Raw genomic sequence first — 12,102 nt, forward strand, 5'->3', positions numbered from 1 at the left:
GATAAGAATTAGACACAAGAAAACCAACAAGATATTTGTGGACAGATTCAACAATGGGACCATCCACCAGAGGAATGACATTAGAACCAACAATAGTAGACTCAACAACAACTTGTTGATAGTGCCAGCATTAGCATATTTTAATAAACAAACAATTCATGCCTCCTCTAGCAAAGGAGAAACACCATGCCTAGATTTACCATTTGCAATAAAGAGACTAGTAGGTACAGAACTCCTAGCCCGCAAAGAAGAATCAAAAGATGTTTTGACCAATGCAAAGCTAGAATTTAAACCAACAGTAGCAACAAAACTATCGAAAGTTTACTAGAAGATCAAGTAGGAACATATCCAATAGAAGGGACATTTGCAAACTTTCCAACATGAAAACTACTAGAAGCAATACTAGAAGACTCAATAGGAATAGTAACAACAAGAGAGACATCCCCAGAACCAACAAACATGATACTAGAAAACTCTTGTGCCATGCTTTAGGAAAAGCTTTTCTTAACAACAATGTTTGTTGTTCTTGGGGAATCTAAATGATCTCAAGGTTGACATGCATTTCATCATGCCTATATGCGTAATGTAATGGATCTCTTAAGCATGAGTAATCTGATAGTAGGAAGCTATAGCAGAAAGATTGGATTCAAGATCAATCTTCAAAGATTCCAACAATCATGCTTATTGGCTTGGCATTGATGAAGGGATGTGTGTTGCCAAAAGATTTTAATTAAGGTTGTTTCCTATTAATTAAAGATAGATATAGTGTTGTTCTCTCCATTCCTTGTATTTTCACTATTTTTACTCTTTTTGAACTCTTCAACAGATCTCATTGAGGTTCCTCCATTTGTGGTTGACTCGGGTGGTATTAGAGCAAGTTTTGTCTTTTTGAGCAATGAGTTGTTGAACTAGAAGTTACAAAGCCCAAATTTATTTTTTGTGGGATGAAAAAATTAAGATTTGACTTATAATTGCAAAGGGTAGCGAAATGGTTTGTGGATGGAGAGACGTAGAACTTGCAATGATGGATATGTTGAGAGAAATTACAACTAGACTTGAAGTAGTAGAAACTTCTCAAAGAAGATGAAGACCAATTTAAGATGTGATTGATAAAGAGACTGAGGAAGCAATTGTAGGAAATGGTGAACCAATACTTGAACATGGGGATGAAAGATTCATCAGAGCCCTAACACATAGGCGACCCCACCACATATTACTATGAGGGTGACCTCAATTGAAATCGTACCTCCTTATGTCAAAAACTTGAGTAAGAAGGGGTGAGGGGAGGTGGTGGCCATGTGCCCCACACCATGCATTTAAAAAATAAATATTAACATAATATTTATTATTTTTAAATATTCCTTTCTAACCTACGTGTGAGATATATCTTAGGAGCTTATTTTGAATTTGAGTTCTTTTTACTTCTTATTATTTGTTTAAATAGAAATTGGTTTACTTCAAAATAAAATCAGTTTATAACACTATATATATGGCTATTGGACCTCCCTTGCTGATCTACATGGCTGGATCTCCAAGAACTGGTTGCCACTGATTGATTATAATGCTCACATATTTCTGTGTGCTAAAGGTTTTTTTATAGCTAAGTTTCAAGATTCTAATGACAGGAAGATTATTTTATGTCACAATAATTTCTCTTGGCAGGGCAGATTTTCACTTATGGCCAAACCGTGGCATATGGATTTTGATCCTCTCTTGGAATCCTTTAATAAGTACCCTATCTAGGTTCGGCTCCCTCATCTTTCAATTCATCTTTGGCAGGATTCAGTTTTTGAATCTATTGGGAACGCTATTGGGGATTTCTTATATGTGGATGCTGACACTTCGAATATTTTCCACTCGACCTGTGCTTGCTTCCTTGTTGACTTGGATGTTTTTAAGGGTCTTCCTGAGGTGGTCTGTTTGGATTCCCCGAGAGGGTCTTGGTCTCAAATGTTGGATTTCGAGGGAATCCCTTTTCGTTGCAGGAAATGCCACTTGACGAGTCATGTTGCTACTCGTTGTGTAGCTGGGAAATCCAAACCTAGGCGTTCCCCCTCTTGGTGGACTGGAGCCTCCTCTGAGCATTATATGGTGAAACAATCCTCAGTTGCTCCTGTGATTTCAGAGGTTGAGGCTAGTATTCCTTTCGTGCTGGTGGTTACGGAGGTTGCTTTGGCGTCTCATCTTGTGGATTCAGTGGCTGTGGGCAGCATTCTTTCCAAGCTGGTGGTTAAGGATTTGATCTCTCCCCCTGCTTCGGTTGACCCTCCTAGGGGTCAGTTGTCGTCTGTCTCTCATAGGGTGTTTGCTGAGGCCTCTGCATCACCTGGGTTCCAAGGGTCTTTGTCCTCTGAGGATTGGGTGATCGAGGCAACAAAGGTTGAGGACATTTGGATTGCGGTTAAAGGGAAGAAGGCTAAGCCTTCTGCTCCCCCTTTAGATATGACCCTTCGGTCGCATAAGGGTAACCTCATTTTAAAAGGATAATCTTTGGTTCCCTTATGCTGACTAGTTCTTCTGGGTTGGTGTTATGGTCTTGTCTCTGGTTTTCTGGTATCTGATTTGGATAGCCTTCCTAGCTACTTTGCTCCAGTCTGTTTATCCTTTCAAATTCTAGAGTTTTTGGTTAATTTTACTGGTCATATCTGCTGGTTTCAGGTCCCTGCAAAACTTAGTTTAGTTGTTTGGCTGGTTTCAAGTCCTTTTAAAACCTGGTTGTGCTTAATGGTTTATCTTTCTCTTTGATGTAATGGGTTTCGAGGCCCCTTCAAAACCTGCTTTTACCTTAATCTAAAACATAATTAAATTTTATATATATATACATATATATATATATATATATATATATACATATATATATATATATATATATATATATATATATATATATATATATATATATATATATATAGATTCATTTTACAAAAATATTTTTGCCAATATCACAATAGTTAATAGTAGCATATATCATTAAAATGTAGTTTAGTAAAATATAATCTTCATTTAGAGTCCTATAAGTCATTCAACGATCTTTCTCATTTTAGACACTTGGTTGTTACATAATTTCTATAATGCATATGTACGAGTTTTAATAATACTTTACCTATGTGTTATAAAATCTATATGTTTAACATTAGCTTTATTCTATGATATTACTATTCAATAACTATTTTTTAACATTATTTGTTAATAATTTGTTTCCTTCTATTTTTCTCCAATAGGCAGGGACTCATGCTCCAAAAGAGCTCTTGTTATGTCAAGTAATATACATATATACATACATACATACATACATACATACATATACATATATATTGAAATGATATTTAATAATATGTAGAATCTGTAGGAGTTGATAAAATCCAACTCCGCAGTGTGCAAAGATCACTTGCATGCAAATAGCTTGTTGTAGAGAAACTAAAGGAGCATACATACATACATACATACATACATATATATATTGAAATGATATTTAATAATATGTAGAATCTGTAGGAGTTGATAAAATGCAACTCCGTAGTGTGCAAAGATCACCTGCATGCAAATAGCTTGTTGTAGAGAAATTGGAGGAGCAAGAGCTTGAAGCAAACAATGCAAGAGAAAATATTTCACAATAGGAAAATGAAATTGCTATATGAATGGATGATTTTACAATGAGAGAGAGACTGAATATAAAGGCCTCATGGAAGCTTGTAGAACAAGCTGGAAAGTGGTATTCCACAAAAAGGTGTAATACACTAGAAGGGAACAAACTTCCGTTTTGTCAATAGCTCATCGACTACAATTATTAACTAAAGCATTAACATAAATAAACTTAAGTAATAAGATATGACCCTTCGGTCGCGTAAGGGTAACCTCATTTTAAAAGGATAATCTTTTGTTCTCTTATGCTGACTGGTTCTTCTGGGTTGGTGTTATGGTCTTGTCTCTGGTTTTCTGGTATTTGATTTGGATAGCCTTCCTGGCTGCTTTGCTCCAGTCTGTTTATCCTTTCAAATTCCAGAGTTTTTGGTTAATTTTACTGGTCATATCTGCTGGTTTCAGGTCCTTGCAAAACCTAGTTTAGTTGTTTGGCTGGTTTCAAGTCCTTTTAAAACCTGGTTGTGCTTAATGGTTTATCTTTCTCTTTGATGTAATGGGTTTCGGGGCCCCTTCAAAACCTTCTTTTACCTTAATCTAAAACATAATTAAATTATATATATATATATATATATATATTCATTTTACAAAAATATTTTTGCTAATATCACAATAGTTAATAGTAGCATATATCATTAAAATGTAGTTTAGTAAAATATAATCTTCATTTAGAGTCCTATAAGTCATTCAACGATCTTTCTCTTTTTAGACACTTGGTTGTTACATAATTTCTATAATGCATATGTACGAGTTTTAATAATACTTTACCTATGTGTTATAAAATCTATATGTTTAACATTAGCTTTATTCTATGATATTACTATTCAATAACTATTTTTAAAAATTATTTGTTAATAATTTGTTTCCTTCTATTTTTCTCCAATAGGCAGGGACTCATGCTCCAAAAGAGCTCTTGTTATGTCAATGAATATACATACATACATACATACATATACATATATATTGAAATGATATTTAATATTATGTAGAATCTGTAGGAGTTGATAAAATCCAACTCCGCAGGGTGCAAAGATCACTTGCATGTAAATAGCTTGTTGTAGAGAAACTAAAGGAGCATACATACATACATAAATACATACATATATATATTGAAATGATATTTAATAATATGTAGAATTTGTAGGAGTTGATAAAATCCAACTCCGTAGTGTGCAAAGATCACCTGCATGGAAATAGCTTGTTGTAGAGAAATTGAAGGAGCAAGAGCTTGAAGCAAACAATGCAAGAGAAAATATTTCACAATAGGAAAATGAAATTGCTGTATGAATGGATGATTTTACAATGAGAGAGAGACTGAATATAAAGGCCTCACGGAAGCTTGTAGAACAAGCTGGAAAGTGGTATTCCACAAAAAGGTGTAATACACTAGAAGGGAACAAACTTCCGTTTTGTCAATAGCTCATCGACTACAATTATTAACTAAAGCATTAATATAAATAAACTTAAGTAATAGAATAAATAATTATTTACTTTAACAACCCCCCCGCCCCCCCCCCCCCCCCCCCCCCCCCCACTTAAACGAAACTTAGGGGAATGCCTTAAGCTCACAAAAGTAAGAGAAAAATGCATAATGGGTCCTAGCAACAAGACCATGTTAGGTACCCATAAAAAATGCAAAGAAATGCAACCTCTAAAAATAGAGAAAGAGGGAAAACCCCATGGGAAATCCCCTCCCCCAAAAAGAGGTAAAAATACATGAAGTGAAGGAAGGAAGGCCTCAACTAGTCCCTTAAAGGACAACTTTCGTAACCCCAAGCATAGACCACAACTGAAGATAGCATGGCGATGCAAAAGGTTTAGTGAAGATGTCAACAACCTATGCATTGGTGGGAATGTAATCCAATGCAATAACACCATCCTAGATCAACTGATGGATGAAGTGCATATGCAGCTCAATGTGCATGGTATGTTGATGCTCCATTGGGTTGCGAGAAATGTGGATGGCACTCTAATTATCACCACACAAAATAGTGGGATGATCAAGAGGAAAACCAAACTCAATCATCAACCATTGAAGCCATAAAGCCTCTTGACTAGCAAGTACTGCAGCCCGGTACTTAACCTCTATAGATGAAAGTGCTCAAGCATGTTGCTTCTTGCACGAGCATGTGATAGGACCAGAGCCAAGACAAAACATGAAGCTAGAAGTAGACTTTCGATCATCGACATCACTAGCCCAATCTGAGTCAGTGTAGCCAACAATGTGTGGAGTCCCCATGGTGTAATGAATGTCATACATGAGTGTGCCCTAAATATAGCACAAAATACACCTAGCAGCTTGATAGTGACTCTTGTTAGAATCTGAAAAGATTAATAACTTAGAAAACTAGTGCAAAGAGTAAATATCTAAACTATGAATGCAAATGATACAAAATCAAAATAGCATCATAGAGTTAGTCTCCAAGAGAGTAATGCAAATGCTGGAAGCAAAATAGCATTAAGAGGATGCAAAACAATAGATACAAATACAAGCCAGGTAGCATACTTATATAGGTTAGGAAGAGGGAGGAGGTGGCAACACCAACCAATGAGGAGCTACCATCTATTGGACTAAAGATAGAAAAGTATCTTCCCAAGATAGCTAATGGATGCTCACATGTAGGAAGGTGACACCTCACAACCATTCACCTAATAAGACATGCTTTATTAACCTAAGCGAGATTATTAAAAGTGTAGGAAAAACCTAGCAAAATAGAAAATATAAAAAACTACACTAACACCCCCCCATAAGCGAAGCTTAGGTGGATGTAGAAATGGGTCCCGGCAACGAGGCCATGTTAGGTACCCAAGTACAATGCAAGAAGATGCAACCTCTGAAAGTGGGGAAAGAGAGAAAACCACATGAGAAAAACCCTCCCCCAAAAAGAGGTAAGAACCTAGTGAAGAACTGAAGAAGTCTCCCGCTAGGTAAATTGTCCCCTAAAATAGGAACAAGGAATGATCATGAAGAAGCAGCATCACTGAAGCATGAAGAACTGCAAAACTCTATCAAAATGCTGATCTCTAGAACCTCCATGGAAATAGAAGGCCCAAACCATCAACCAAAGGAACCTCCATGGAAATAGAAGGCATGAACCATCAACCAAAGAAGCATAGAACAACAATATAACCTCCCCTTAAGGTAGGTGAGGTGACAGGTAGTTGAAAAGATGGGCCAAAAATCTCCTACAACACAGGAGCCAAACACATCAAGAGTGAGGTATAAACACAAATAATGACATGTGTCATCGACACTGCATGAGGAATTAGAGAAAGAGGGCCTATAAGCGGAAAACAACTATCCCCCCCATGGCACTTTATATAATAGTGCAAGTACAACGAATCACAATGATGAAAAGGATCCCGAAACGCAAGAGTGGCACTTTATCTCAGTGTGTTGCATAAAGATGCTTACAATGAATATCAACAATGATCAAAAAAAAACATAAGGCTAAAAAAACAGAAGGTAAAGCCCAAAACGAAGAAACTGAAGCAACAAAATCGATCTCCGGACCTGAAACAAACAAAATATCCACCAAAATGCTAAAACGTAAAAGATTGAATCAGATGTGTCTGGAATAGAATCTGGAACAACAACCAACATCACTAGAAAGAGCACAGAAAGAGCTTTCCAGCGATATAAAGAAGTCCAAAAACGGAGATCGGAAGCTCAAGATACGCCTCTCGGAGTGCAAAATAGAACATCTAGCTTTGACTGCCATAACAGGCAACCAAACTGGATCAAAACTCAAAAACACCTCTACCAATATCTCCGTCTCAGAACTAGCTTTCCGGCGCTTCTTTTGGATCGGAAAAATACCTCCGTATGCAAAAGTTATGGCCAAAAAACCGAAGGTAGGTCCAAAATGACCCTAGGGAGGTGCAAGAAGGTGCTGATGCAGGATGATGTCATGCTGACGTCAGCAAAGCAAGAGATTAAAATTGACGGCCTCTAGCCCATTGCAGCAAAAAGATGCCACGTGGCAGTACAGATGACCTGTGGCAGGGGCAACGTGGCGGGTCCACGTGGCAGTGTGCCACGTGGCGCCTAGGCCACGTGTCACCCCTGCTGGCACTGACTGTGCTGCAGATCAGTGATGGAGCATACAGCGGGGTGCTGACGGGGCGGATGGTGGTCAGAGCGACGGTTTGAAGATGCGCCACCGACGAAGGTTGCTGAAGGGTGGCGCCGGAGTGGCCCGTGAGCGGCGTCGAGCCGCAGCGGCTCAGCGGCGGCGCTGCCGGTGGCAGCGGCCGGTGAGCTGCGCGGCGGCGGCCGTTGGGTGGTGCGGCGGGGACCGCTGGGTGGCCGCCCGGCGAAGCGCGCCGATATATTTTTTTAAAAATATTTTTTTCGACCCTGCATCCGTACGATCCGTACGACAGCGACCAGGGAGGCTTCAAAAAATCTCCAAAATTGCCCTGTGTCCAAAAACAATAAGCTTTATATGAATCCTGACTGTAAACAACATTTCAGATCCAATGGTGATGTCCGTTTGGGCTGAAAGTGCTTTGAAAATTTGCTGATCTCCTGATTTGAAAAAAAATTGCATTCAAATCTGCGACTGCCAATGAAGAGGGGTATGGCTGTAGTTTTGCATGCTCGATTTTGAAAAATATACAGCTTGCATGCAAAATCTAAAAGATACCCAGATGGTTTTTTGAGGCTGCAAACGAAACCCAGAAAGCATTTTTCTTGTTGATGAATAGAATATGTTGCTGTAGTGTAAATTAGACGCCTTTAACAGTAAAAAATGGCTCCAAAAATCAGAAAACGATCCCAGTAACCAAAATATGACATTAAAATGCTGGATTAGCTTCTTAAGTCCATCAATGGCATGCTGGAACCTGCAAAACTGATTGAAAACTCCAAATATGCAAGTTGGTTGTCAGATTTGAGATTGAAACCCCAGAGAAAAATTATTTTTGTCAAAACTTTTCTGATTCTCAAGATCATCTAAAGATGCAAGAGAAGAGCATACTTCGTTTTTCAAAAAACTACAATAAAGTTTATTTGCCCCCCCCAAATCTCTCAAATAAGAAAACTAAAATCTACTCTTGCACATAGAAAAACTCTAATACTATGTTAGAATCTGAAAAGATTAATAACCCAGAAAACTAGTGCAAAGAGTAAATATCTAAACTATGAATGCAAATGATACAAAATCAAAATAACATCATAGAGTTAGTCTCCAAGAGAGTAATGCAAATGCTGGAAGCAAAATAGCATTAAGAGGATGCAAAAAAATAGATACAAATACAAGCCAGGTAGCATGCTTATATAGGCTAGGAAGAGGGAGGAGGTGGCAACACCAACCAATGAGGAGCAACCATCTATTGGACTAAAGATAGAAAAGTATCTTCCCAAGATAGTTAATGGATGCTCACATGTAGGAAGGTGACACCTCACAACCATTCACCGAATAAGACATGCTTTATTAACCTAAGCGAGATTATTAAAAGTGTAGGAAAAACCTAGCAAAATAGAAAATATAAAAAAGTACACTAACATCACTAGCCCAATCTGAGTCAGTGTAGCCAACAATGTGTGGAGTCCCCATGGTGTAATGAATGTCATACATGAGTGTGCCCTGAATATAGCACAAAATACACCTAGCAGCTTGCTAGTGACTCTCATGAGGGTCCTAGGAAAACTGAGAGACAAGGCCAATTGCAAAGGAGAGATCAGGATGAGTGTGTGTCAGGTACAACAAGTTGCCAACCAACTACTGATACAAAGTAGCATCCATGAAAGGTGAAGATTAGGAGGTAGAAAAAGTGACACCCGACTAAAAAGGTGTGGGAGGAGGCTTGCAATCAAGCATGTCAAAGCAACAAAGCATGTGAAGAGCATACTTCTGCTAATACACAAAAGTCCTAGTAGAGGACTGGACAATTTAGAGGCCAAGAAAATAGTGTAGCAAACCAAGATCAGTCATCTTAAACTGGTCCATCAATGCACGCTAAACATCCTGAAGCATAGATGATGAGCTACCCATGAGGATAAGATCATCAACATATAGAACAAGAATCAAAATCTCATCTCCAAGATGCTAGATGGACATTGTGGGATCAAAGTGGTAGTGAGTGAATCCTGAAGAAAGTAGAAAAGAGTCCATCTTCTCATACCAAGACCCAAGGGGCTTTCTCGAGACCATACAATGAGCATCAAAGTCTGCAAACCAAGGAGGAATCTTGCACAAATCCTAGAGGCTGCTCCATATAAATCTCCTTAGTGATATCACCATGCAGGAAGGCACTCTTCACATCCATTTGATAAATAGGCCATCCCTGTGAAGCTATGAGGGATAATACAAGGTGGATATAATTCATCTTGGTGACATGGGAAAATGTCTTCTTGTAGTCAATACCCTCAACCTGTGAAAAACCCTTCATAACAAGATGAGCCTTATGCTTATCAATCGAACCATTAGTAGCATACTTAGTATGATAGATCCATTTTCATTGCACTAGCTTTCTCCCCTTAGGAAGAGGACAAAGATCCCATATGTGATTCTTCATCAAAGAAGAATATTCCCCCTCCATTGCACTATCCCATTCAGAATGTCTTGTCACTTCTGCAAATGTCTAAGGATCATCACTGATAGCATGACTGAGAAGACTAGAACCTACAGTATGAGAATGGGTGCGATGAGAAGTGGAAGGGTCACCAGCCAGAGATCCTATAGCCTCAATTGTAGCTCGAGCCTATTTAGGCATCTAGAGAGGATCCTGTGGTAGAGGTAAATGGGGATCACCATGATCATAATCCTCATCATCCGTGGAACAACCTAAAAAAGATGAGGGAGTAGTGGGAGGTGAAGTAGGCACTGGAAGTGAGGTATGAATTGTAGGAGGGCTCTCATCAAACTAGACATCCCATCAAAATAAGACCTCTCTGTAATCAAGATCAAACAACCTGTAAGCCTTAACATCCTCGCAGTAGCCAACAAAAATGAGTGGGCGACTCTTATATTCCATTGCTTTCCTCTAAGAATCAAGTATAAATGCCCATGCTGCACTCCCAAAAACTTGAAATGATGATACATCAGGCTTGACATGATAACAAGCCTCCTTAGGAGTCATATGTCAAACTATGTTGTGAGGCATCTGATTCTGAATATAGTTGGCACAATTGGCTACCTCTAACCAAAAACATGAATACATGGACCTGGACCGAATCATACAATTAGCCATCTCCCAAAATGTTCTATTCTTTCTCTTGGCCACACCATTCTACCGAGGAGTGTAGGGAACTAAAAATTGATGCTGAAGACCATGCTCAGAAAAAAAATCTTTGAAAGCTTGGTTCACATACTCCCCCCCATTATCTGTGTGTATTCACCAAATAGAAAGACCATACTACTTCTCTAAAAATTCCTTAAAGACTTGAAATGAATCAAAGACATCAGACTTTTACTTGAGAAAGTACACCCATGTGCGTCTGGAGAAGTCATCAATGAATGTAAGCACATATCTAGCACCTAAAAAAGGAGTGGGAAATGACATGAGGTCACTATGAATTAACTCCAAAGGTACCAAAGCACAACTGGCTCGTCCATGTGGAAAAGAATCCCTATGTTGCTTGCCAAGTGCACAACCTTGACAAACACCATCTGGACAAGAAATTTGGGGAAGCCCAAGAACAAGTGCTTGTGTGCTCATCTACTTAAGATATCTATAATTGACATGCCCAAAACATTCATGCCAAAGTCTACTTACTAAATCTTCATATGCAACTAAACATGAACCTGTGTCATCAAAAGACTCAAATCCATCAAATCTATAGAGGTGAGATGCAAAGTCAACACTCCCAATAGCCACAATCAGCTCAAAATAATGTAAGTCCTAGATAACCACATCATGTGGTGAGAACTCAATTGTCTTACTAGAGCCAGAGTGACAAATCTGATAGATAGACAATAGGTTCATCGAAATGTCAAGGAAGAGAGCCCACAGCTAGTGCAATAGAACCTGAACCTAGAACTAAAAGTTGTGAAGAGTTCCCAATAGAAATCTATGTGGTAGCACAAGGAGCAAGCGAAGTAAGCAATTTAGGAGTGTTTGTCATATGGTGAGAGGTGCTATAATCAAGAATCCATGTAGGCCTTGAAGTCATAGCTCAAGAAAAAAGAGGACGACCTTTCCTTGTAGGGAGGGATGAAGAATGAGGAGCTGAAATATGATACTCCTTCATGGCTTCCTCTAAAGCCTCCAAATTCTTCCAACACCTAAAAATGGGATGTCCATCCTTAACATAAAAACTGCAAGTCTCACTGGATTTCTTCTTGGTCTTGGAGGTAGACTCAGCAGAGTTCGAAGAATCTTTACCCTTTGAAGGGTTTTCTGGAGGAGTAGCTCGAGGCTTAGGATCAAATTTTGATGTATCTTTCTTTGATTTTCCTTTCTTCTTTGATTTCCCCTTAGAATTTTGAGCAAGCAATGCTTGGTTAGAAGAGCCAG

The sequence above is a fragment of the Cupressus sempervirens genome, chromosome 9, assembly GCF_028749045.1.
Source record: "Cupressus sempervirens isolate cs-2001-9-10 chromosome 9, ASM2874904v1, whole genome shotgun sequence".
NCBI lineage: Eukaryota > Viridiplantae > Streptophyta > Pinopsida > Cupressales > Cupressaceae > Cupressus > Cupressus sempervirens.